Below are 11,680 nucleotides of genomic sequence, written 5' to 3' on the forward strand. Positions count from 1 at the left end.
CACGCACGCTGTATACGCTGTCAGTGTGACCCGGACATATTACTTGCATTGTGATAGGACAAAGCACAGTGTGGGAGTGGCCAGTGCACGCACGCTGTATACGCTGTCACTGTTACCTTGACATATTACTGGCATTGTGATAGGCAAAGCACAGTGTGGGAGTGGCCAGTGTACGCACGCTGTACACGCTGTCACTGTGACCCCGACATATTACTGGCATTGTGATAGGACAAAGCACAGTGTGGGAGTGGCCAGTGCACACACGCTGTACAAGTTGTCACTGTGACCCCGACATATTACTGGCATTGTGATAGGAGGAAGCACAGTGTGGGAGTGGCCAGTGCACGCACGCTGTACACGCTGTCACTTTGACCCCCGACATATTACTGACATTGTGATAGGGCAAAGCACGGTGTGGGAGTGGCCAGTGCACGCACGCTGTACACGCTGTCAGTGTGACCCCGACATATTACTTGCATTGTGATAGGACAAAGCACAGTGTGGGAGTGGCCAGTGCACACACACTGTACACGCTGTCACTGTGACCCGGACATATTACTTGCATTGTGATAGGACAAAGCACAGTGTGGGAGTGGCCAGTGCACGCACGCTGTATACGCTGTCAGTGTGACCCCGACATATTACTGGCATTGTGATAGGGCAAAGCACAGTGTGGGAGTGTCCAGTATACGCACGCTGTACATGTTGTCACTGTGACCCTGACATATTACTGGCATTGTGATAGGACAAAGCACAGTGTGGGAGTGTCCAGTATACGCACGCTGTATACGCTGTCAGTGTGACCCCGACATATTACTGGCATTGTGATAGGCCAAAGCACAGTGTGGGAGTGGCCAGTGTACGCACGCTGTATACGCTGTCAGTGTGACCCCGACATATTACTGGCATTGTGATAGGGCAAAGCACAGTGTGGGAGTGGCCAGTGTACGCACGCTGTACACGCTGTCACGGTGACCCTGACATATTACTGGCATTGTGATAGGCCAAAGCACAGTGTGGGAGTGGCCAGTGTACGCACGCTGTACACGCTGTCACTGTGACCCCGACATATTAATGGCATTGTGATAGGCCAAAGCACAGTGTGGGAGTGGCCAGTGCACGCACGCTGTACACGCTGTCACTGTGACCCCGACATATTACTGGCATTGTGATAGGCCAAAGCACAGTGTGGGAGTGGCCAGTGCACGCACGCTGTACACGCTGTTACTGTGACCCCGACATATTACTGGCATTGTGATAGGCAAAGCATAGTGTGGGAGTGGCCAGTGCACGCACGCTATACACGCTGTCAGTGTGACCCCGACATATTACTGGCATTGTGATAGACAAAGCACAGTGTGGGAGTGGCCAGTGTACGCACGCTGTACACGCTGTCACTGTGACCCCGACATATTACTGGCATTGTGATAGGGGAAAGCACAATGTGGGAGTGGCCAGTGTACGCACGCTGTCACTGTGTCCCTGACATATTACTGGCATTGTGCTAGGACAAAGCACAGTGTGGGAGTGGCCAGTGTACGCACGCTGTACACGCTGTCACCGTGACCCCGACATATTACTGGCATTGTGATAGGCCAAAGCACAGTGTGGGAGTGGCCAGTGCACGCACGCTGTACACGCTGTCACTGTTACCCCGGCATATTACTGGCATTGTGATAGGACAAAGCACGGTGTGGGAGTGGCCAGTACACACACGCTCTACACGCTGTCACTGTGACCCCGACATATTGCTGGCATTGTGATAGGCCAAAGCGCAGTGTGGGAGTGGCCAGTGCACGCACGCTGTACACGCTGTCACTGTGCCCCCTACATATTAGTGGCATTGTGATAGGCCAAAGCACAGTGTGGGAGTGGCCAGTGCACGCACGCTGTACACGCTGTCACTGTGACCCCTACATATTACTGGCATTGTGATAGGGCAAAGCAAAGTGGGGGAGTGGCCAGTGTACGCACGTTGTCAGTGTGACCCCGACATATTACTGGCATTGTGATAGGACAAAGCACAGTGTGGGAGTGGCTAGTGCACGCACGCTGTACACGTTGTCAGTGTGACCCCGACATATTATTGGCATTGTGATAGGGCAAAGCACAGTGTGGGAGTGGCCAGTGTACGCACGCTGTACACGTTGTCAGTGTGACCCCGACATATTACTGGCATTGTGATAGGACAAAGCACAGTGTGGGAGTGGCCAGTGCACACACGCTGTACACGTTGTCAGTGTGACCCTCGACATATTACTGGCATTGTGATAGGGCAAAGCACGGTGTGGGAGTGGCCAGTGCACGCACGCTGTACACGCTGTCACTGTGACCCCTACATAGTACTGGCATTGTGATAGGGCAAAGCACAGTGTGGGAGTTGCCAGTGTATGCACGCTGTACACGTTGTCAGTGTGACCCCGACATATTATTGGCATTGTGATAGGGCAAAGCACAGTGTGGGAGTGGCCAGTGTACGCACGCTGTACACGTTGTCAGTGTGACCCCGACATATTACTGGCATTGTGATAGGACAAAGCACAGTGTGGGAGTGGCCAGTGCACGCACGCTGTACACGTTGTCAGTGTGACCCCGACATATTACTGGCATTGTGATAGGCAAAGCACAGTATGGGAGTGGCCAGTGTACGCACGCTGTCACTGTGCCCCTTACATATTACTGGCATTGTGATAGGCCAAAGCACAGTGTGGGAGTGGCCAGTGCACGCACGCTGTACACGCTGCCACTGTGACCCCTACATATTACTGGCATTGTGATAGGGCAAAGCACAGTGTGGGAGTGGCCAGTGTACGCACGTTGTCAGTGTGACCCCGACATATTATTGGCATTGTGATAAGGCAAAGCACAGTGTGGGAGTGGCCAGTGTACGCACGCTGTACACGTTGTCAGTGTGACCCCGACATATTACTGGCATTGTGATAGGGCAAAGCACAGTGTGGGAGTGGCCAGTGCACGCACGCTGTACACGTCACTGTGACCCGGACATATTACTGGCATTGTGCTAGGGGAAAGCACAATGTGGGAGTGGCCAGTGTACGCACGCTGTCACTGTGACCCCGACATATTACTGGCATTGTGATAAGGCAAAGCACAGTGTGGAAGTGGCCAGTACACACACGCTGTACACGCTGTCACTGTGACCCCAACATATTACTAGCATTGTGATAGGGCAAAGCACAGTGTGGGAGTGGCCAGTGCACGCATGCTGTACACGCTGTCACTGTTACCCCGACATATTACTGGCATTGTGATAGGGCAAAGCACAGTGTGGGAGTGGCCAGTGCACACACGCCGTACACGTTGTCACTGTAACCCGGACATATTACTGGCATTGTGATAGGCCAAAGCACGGTGTGGGAGTGGCCAGTGCACGCACGCTGTACACGCTGTCACTGTGTCCCTGACATATTACTGGCATTGTGATAGGACGAAGCACAGTGTGGGTGTGGCCAGTGCACACACGCTGTACAAGTTGTCACTGTGACCCCGACATATTACTGGCATTGTGATAGGAGGAAGCACAGTGTGGGAGTGGCCAGTGCACGCACGCTGTACACGCTGTCACTGTGACCCCGACATATTACTGGCATTGTGATAGGACAAAGCACAGTGTGGGAGTGGCCAGTGCACGCACGCTGTACACGCTGTCACTGTGACCCCGACATATTACTGGCATTGTGATAGGCCAAAGCACAGTGTGGGAGTGGCCAGTGCACGCACGCTGTACACGCTGTTACTGTGACCCCGACATATTACTGGCATTGTGATAGGCAAAGCATAGTGTGGGAGTGGCCAGTGCACGCACGCTATACACGCTGTCAGTGTGACCCCGACATATTACTGGCATTGTGATAGACAAAGCACAGTGTGGGAGTGGCCAGTGTACGCACGATGTACACGCTGTCACTGTGACCCCGACATATTACTGGCATTGTGATAGGGGAAAGCACAATGTGGGAGTGGCCAGTGTACGCACGCTGTCACTGTGTCCCTGACATATTACTGGCATTGTGCTAGGACAAAGCACAGTGTGGGAGTGGCCAGTGTACGCACGCTGTACACGCTGTCACCGTGACCCCGACATATTACTGGCATTGTGATAGGCCAAAGCACAGTGTGGGAGTGGCCAGTGCACGCACGCTGTACACGCTGTCACTGTTACCCCGGCATATTACTGGCATTGTGATAGGACAAAGCACGGTGTGGGAGTGGCCAGTACACACACGCTCTACACGCTGTCACTGTGACCCCGACATATTGCTGGCATTGTGATAGGCCAAAGCGCAGTGTGGGAGTGGCCAGTGCACGCACGCTGTACACGCTGTCACTGTGCCCCCTACATATTACTGGCATTGTGATAGGCCAAAGCACAGTGTGGGAGTGGCCAGTGCACGCACGCTGTACACGCTGTCACTGTGACCCCTACATATTACTGGCATTGTGATAGGGCAAAGCAAAGTGGGGGAGTGGCCAGTGTACGCACGTTGTCAGTGTGACCCCGACATATTACTGGCATTGTGATAGGACAAAGCACAGTGTGGGAGTGGCTAGTGCACGCACGCTGTACACGTTGTCAGTGTGACCCCGACATATTACTGGCATTGTGATAGGACAAAGCACAGTGTGGGAGTGGCCAGTGCACGCACGCTGTACACGTTGTCAGTGTGACCCTCGACATATTACTGGCATTGTGATAGGGCAAAGCACGGTGTGGGAGTGGCCAGTGCACGCACGCTGTACACGCTGTCACTGTGACCCCTACATAGTACTGGCATTGTGATAGGGCAAAGCACAGTGTGGGAGTTGCCAGTGTATGCACGCTGTACACGTTGTCAGTGTGACCCCGACATATTATTGGCATTGTGATAGGGCAAAGCACAGTGTGGGAGTGGCCAGTGTACGCACGCTGTACACGTTGTCAGTGTGACCCCGACATATTACTGGCATTGTGATAGGACAAAGCACAGTGTGGGAGTGGCCAGTGCACGCACGCTGTACACGTTGTCAGTGTGACCCCGACATATTACTGGCATTGTGATAGGCAAAGCACAGTATGGGAGTGGCCAGTGTACGCACGCTGTCACTGTGCCCCCTACATATTACTGGCATTGTGATAGGCCAAAGCACAGTGTGGGAGTGGCCAGTGCACGCACGCTGTACACGCTGCCACTGTGACCCCTACATATTACTGGCATTGTGATAGGGCAAAGCACAGTGTGGGAGTGGCCAGTGTACGCACGTTGTCAGTGTGACCCCGACATATTATTAGCATTGTGATAAGGCAAAGCACAGTGTGGGAGTGGCCAGTGTACGCACGCTGTACACGTTGTCAGTGTGACCCCGACATATTACTGGCATTGTGATAGGGCAAAGCACAGTGTGGGAGTGGCCAGTGCACGCACGCTGTACACGTCACTGTGACCCGGACATATTACTGGCATTGTGCTAGGGGAAAGCACAATGTGGGAGTGGCCAGTGTACGCATGCTGTACACGTTGTCAGTGTGACCCCGACATATTACTGGCATTGTGATAAGGCAAAGCACAGTGTGGAAGTGGCCAGTACACACACGCTGTACACGCTGTCACTGTGACCCCAACATATTACTAGCATTGTGATAGGGCAAAGCACAGTGTGGGAGTGGCCAGTGCACGCATGCTGTACACGCTGTCACTGTTACCCCGACATATTACTGGCATTGTGATAGGGCAAAGCACAGTGTGGGAGTGGCCAGTGCACACACGCCGTACACGTTGTCACTGTAACCCGGACATATTACTGGCATTGTGATAGGCCAAAGCACGGTGTGGGAGTGGCCAGTGCACGCACGCTGTACACGCTGTCACTGTGTCCCTGACATATTACTGGCATTGTGATAGGACGAAGCACAGTGTGGGTGTGGCCAGTGCACACACGCTGTACAAGTTGTCACTGTGACCCCGACATATTACTGGCATTGTGATAGGAGGAAGCACAGTGTGGGAGTGGCCAGTGCACGCACGCTGTACACGCTGTCACTGTGACCCCGACATATTACTGGCATTGTGATAGGACAAAGCACAGTGTGGGAGTGGCCAGTGCACACACGCTGTACACGCTGTCAGTGTGACCCCGACATATTACTGGCATTGTGATAGGGGAAAGCACAGTGTGGGAGTGGCCAGTGCACGCACGCTGTACACGCTGTCACTTTGACCCCCGACATATTACTGGCATTGTGATAGGGCAAAGCACGGTGTGGGAGTGGCCAGTGTACGCACGCTGTACACGTTGTCACTGTGACCCTGACATATTACTGGCATTGTGATAGGGGAAAGCACAGCGTGGGAGTGGCCAGTGTACGCACGCTGGCACTTTGTCCCCGACACATATTACTGGAATTGTGATAGGGGAAAGCACAATGTGGGAGTGGCCAGTGTACGCACGTTGTCAGTGTGACCCCGACGTATTATTGGCATTGTGATAGGGCAAAGCACAGTGTGGGAGTGGCCAGTGCACGCACGCTGTACACGCACGCTGTACACGCTGTCACTGTGACCCAGACATATTACTGACATTGTGATAGGACAAAGCACAGTGTGGGAGTGGCCAGTGCACGCACGCTGTACACGTTGTCAGTGTGACCCTCGACATATTACCGGCATTGTGATAAGGCAAAGCACAGTGTGGGAGTGGCCGGTACACACACGCTGTACACGCTGTCACTGTGACCCCAACATATTACTAGCATTGTGATAGGGCAAAGCACAGTGTGGGAGTGGCCAGTGCACGCATGCTGTACACGCTGTCACTGTTACCCCGACATATTACTGGCATTGTGATAGGGCAAAGCACAGTGTGGGAGTGGCCAGTGCACGCACACTGTCACTGTGACCCCGACATATTACTGGCATTGTGATAGGGCAAAGCACAGTGTGGGATTGGCCAGTGCACACACGCTGTACACGTTGTCACTGTGACCCCCGACATATTACTGGCATTGTGAGAGGGCAAAGCACAGTGTGGGAGTGGCCAGTACACACACGCTGTACACGCTGTCAGTGTGACCCCGACATATTACTGGCATTGTGATAGGGCAAAGCACAGTGTGGGAGTGTCCAGTATACGCACGCTGTACACGCTGTCACTGTGACCCCCGACATATTACTGGCATTGTGATAGGGCAAAGCACAGTGTGGGAGTGTCCAGTATACGCACGATGTACACGCTGTCAATGTGACCCCCGACATATTACTGGCATACTGGCATTGTGATAGGGCAAAGCACAGTGTGGGAGTGTCCAGTATACGCACGCTGTACACGTTGTCACTGTGTCCCCGACATATTACTGTCATTGTGATAGGCCAAAGCACAGTGTGGGAGTGGCTAGTGCACGCATGCTGTACACGCTGTCAGTGTGACCCAGCCATATTACTGGCATTGTGAAAGGGCAAAGCACGGTGTGGGAGTGGCCAGTACACGCAGCTGTCACTGTGACCCTGACATATTACTGTCACTGTGATAGGCCAAAGCACTGTGTGGGAGTGGCCAGTGCACACACGCTGTACACGTTGTCACTGTGACCCCCGACATATTACTGGCATTGTGATAGGGCAAAGCACTGTGTGGGAGTGGCCAGTGCACACACGCTGTACACGCTGTCACTGTGACCCCGACATATTACTGGCATTGTGATAGGGGAAAGCACAGTGTGGGAGTGGCCAGTACACACACGCTGTACACGCTGTCACTGTGACCCAGACATATTACTGGCATTGTCATAGGCCAAAGCACAGTGTGGGAGTGGCCAGTACACACACGCTGTACACGCTGTCACTGTGACCCCGACATATTACTGGCATTGTGATAGGGCAAAGCACAGTGTGGGAGTGGCCAGTACACGCACGCTGTACACGCTGTCACTGTGACCCAGACATATTACTGGCATTGTGATAGGGCAAAGCACAGTGTGGGAGTGGACAGTGCACGCACGCTGTACACGCTGTCACTGTGACCCAGACACATTACTGGCATTGTGAGAGGGCAAAGCACAGTGTGGGAGTGGCCAGTGCACGCACGCTGTACACGCTGTCACTGTGACCCCGGCATATTACTGGCATTGTGATGGGGGAAAGCACAATGTGGGAGTGGCCAGTGCACGCACGCTGTACACGCTGTCACTGTGACCCCGACGTATTACTGGCATTGTGATAGGGCAAAGCACAGTGTGGGAGTGGCCAGTGCACACACGCTGTACAGGCTGTCACTGTGACCCCGACATATTACTGGCATTGTGATAGGGCAAAGCACAGTGTGGGAGTGGCCAGTGCACGCACGCTGTACACGTTGTCACTGTGACCCTGACATATTACTGGCATTGTGATAGGGGAAAGCACAATGTGGGAGTGGCCAGTGTATGCACGCTGTCACTGTGACCCCGACATATTACTGGCATTGTGATAGGGCAAAGCACAATGTGGGAGTGGCCAGTGTACGCACGCTGTACACGCTTTCACTGTGTCCCCGACATATTACTGGCATTGTGATTGGACAAAGCACAGTGTGGGAGTGGCCAGTGTACACACGCTGTACACGTTGTCACTGTGACCCCGACATATTACTGGCATTGTGATAGGGGAAAGCACAATGTGGGAGTGGCCAGTGTACGCACGCTGTCACTGTGACCCAGACATATTACTGGCATTGTGATAGGCCAAAGCACTGTGTGGGAGTGGCCAGTGCACACACGCACGTTGTCACTGTGACCCCCGACATATTACTGTCATTGTCATAGGCCAAAGCACAGTGTGGGAGTGGCCAGTGCACGCACGCTGTACACGCTGTCACTGTGACCCCGACATATTACTGGCATTGTGATAGGGCAAAGCACAGTGTGGGAGTGGCCAGTGTACGCACGCTGTACACGCTGTTACTGTGACCCCGACATATTACTGGCATTGTGATAGGACAAAGCACAGTGTGGGAGTGGCCAGTGCACACACGCTGTACACGTTGTCACTGTGACCCCCGACATATTACTGGCATTGTGATAGGGCAAAGCACAGTGTGGGAGTGGCCAGTACACACACGCTGTACACGCTGTCACTAGAGTTGGGCCGAACGGTTCGCCTGCGAACGGTTCCATGCGAACTTCAGTGGTTCGCGTTCGCGTCCCGCAGGCAAAGTTTTGCGGAAGTTCGGTTCGCCCCATAATGCACCATGAGGGTCAACTTTGACCCTCTACATCACAGTCAGCAGGCCCAGTGTAGCCAATTAGGCTACACTAGCCCCTGGAGCCCCACCCCCCTTATATAAGGCAGGCAGCGGCGGCCATTACGGTCACTCGTGTGCCTGCATTAGTGAGAGTAGGGCGAGCTGCTTCAGACTGTCTCTCATAGGGAAAGATTAGTTAGGCTTAGCTTGTTCCTGGCTGCATACCTGTTCTGTGAACCCAATACTGCATACCTGTTCTGTGAACCCACCACTGCATACCTGTACTGTGAACCCACCACTGCATACCTGTGCTGTGAACCCACCATTGCATACCTGTTCAGTGAACCCACCACTGCATACCTGTTCAGTGAACCCACCACTGCATACCTGTTCAGTAAACCTGCCACTGCATACCTGTTCTGTGAACCCACCACTGCATACCTGTTCAGTGAACCCACCACTGCATACCTGTTCTGTAAACCTGCCACTGCATACCTGTACTGTTCAGTGAACCCGCCACTGCATACCTGTTCTCTTCAGTGAACCCGCCACTGTATACCTGTTCTGTTCAGTGAACCTGCCACTGTATACCTGTTCTGTTCAGTGAACCCGCCACTGTATACCTGTTCTGTGAACCTGCCACTGCATACCTGTTCTGTTCAGTGAACCCGCCACTGTATACCTGTTCAGTGAACCTGCCACTGTATACCTGTTCTGTTCAGTGAACCCGCCACTGTATACCTGTTCAGTTAACCCGCCACTGCATACCTGTTGTGTTCAGTGAACCCGCCACTGTATACCTGTTCTGTTCAGTGAACCTGCCACTGTATACCTGTTCTGTTCAGTGAACCCGCCACTGCATACCTGTTCTGTTCAGTGAACCCGCCACTGTATACCTGTTCTGTTCAGTGAACCTGCCACTGTATACCTATTCTGTTCAGTGAACGGGCCACTGTATACCTGTTCAGTTAACCCGCCACTGCATACCTGTTGTGTTCAGTGAACCCGCCACTGTATACCTGTTCTGTTCAGTGAACCCGCCACTGTATACCTGTTCTGTTCAGTGAACCCGCCACTGCATACCTGTTCTGTTCAGTGAACCTGCCACTGTATACCTGTTCTGTTCAGTGAACCCGCCACTGTATACCTGTTCAGTTAACCCGCCACTGCATACCTGTTGTGTTCAGTGAACCCGCCACTGTATACCTGTTCTGTTCAGTGAACCTGCCACTGTATACCTGTTCTGTTCAATGAACCCGCCACTGCATACCTGTTCTGTTCAGTGAACCTGCCACTGTATACCTGTTCTGTTCAGTGAACCCGCCACTGTATACCTGTTCAGTTAACCCGCCACTGCATACCTGTTGTGTTCAGTGAACCCACCACTGAATACCTGTTCTGTTCAGTGAACCCGCCACTGCATACCAGTTCTGTTCAGTGAACCCGCCACTGCATACCAGTTCTGTTCAGTGAACCCGCCACTGCATACCTGTTCTGTTCAGTGAACCCGCCACTGTATACCTGTTCAGTTAACCCGCCACTGCATACCTGTTGTGTTCAGTGAACCCGCCACTGTATACCTGTTCTGTTCAGTGAACCCGCCACTGCATACCTGTACTGTTCAGTGAACCTGCCACTGTATACCTGTTCTGTTCAGTGAACCCGCCACTGTATACCTGTTCAGTTAACCCGCCACTGCATACCTGTTGTGTTCAGTGAACCCACCACTGCATACCTGTTCTGTTCAGTGAACCCGCCACTGCATACCTGTTCAGTTCAGTGAACCCGCCACTGCATACCTGTTCTGTTCAGTGAACCCGCCACTTTATACCTGTTCAGTGAACCCGCCACTGCATACCTGTTGTGTTCAGTGAACCCGCCACTGTATACCTGTTCTGTTCAGTGAACCCGCCACTGCATACCTGTTCTGTTCAGTGAACCTGCCACTGTATACCTGTTCTGTTCAGTGAACCCGCCACTGTATACCTGTTCAGTTAACCCGCCACTGCATACCTGTTGTGTTCAGTGAACCCACCACTGCATACCTGTTCTGTTCAGTGAACCCGCCACTGCATACCTGTTCTGTTCAGTGAACCCGCCACTGCATACCTGTTCTGTTCAGTGAACCCGCCACTGTATACCTGTTCAGTGAACCCGCCACTGAATACCTGGTTTGTTCAGTGAACCCGCCACTGTATAACTGTTCTGTTCAGTGAACCCGCCACTGCATACCTGTACTGTTCAGTGAACCCGCCACTGCATACCTGTTCTGTGAACCCGCCACTGCATACCTGTTGTGTTCAGTGAACCCGCCACTGTATACCTGTTCAGTAAACCTGCCACTGCATACCTGTTCTGTGAACCCGCCACTGCATACCTGTTGTGTTCAGTGAACCCGCCACTGCATACCTGTTCAGTGAACCCGCCACTGCATACCTGTTCTGTTCAGTGAACCCGCCACTGCATA

The sequence above is a fragment of the Hyperolius riggenbachi genome, chromosome 2 (assembly GCF_040937935.1).
Source record: "Hyperolius riggenbachi isolate aHypRig1 chromosome 2, aHypRig1.pri, whole genome shotgun sequence".
Taxonomy (NCBI): Eukaryota; Metazoa; Chordata; class Amphibia; order Anura; family Hyperoliidae; genus Hyperolius; species Hyperolius riggenbachi.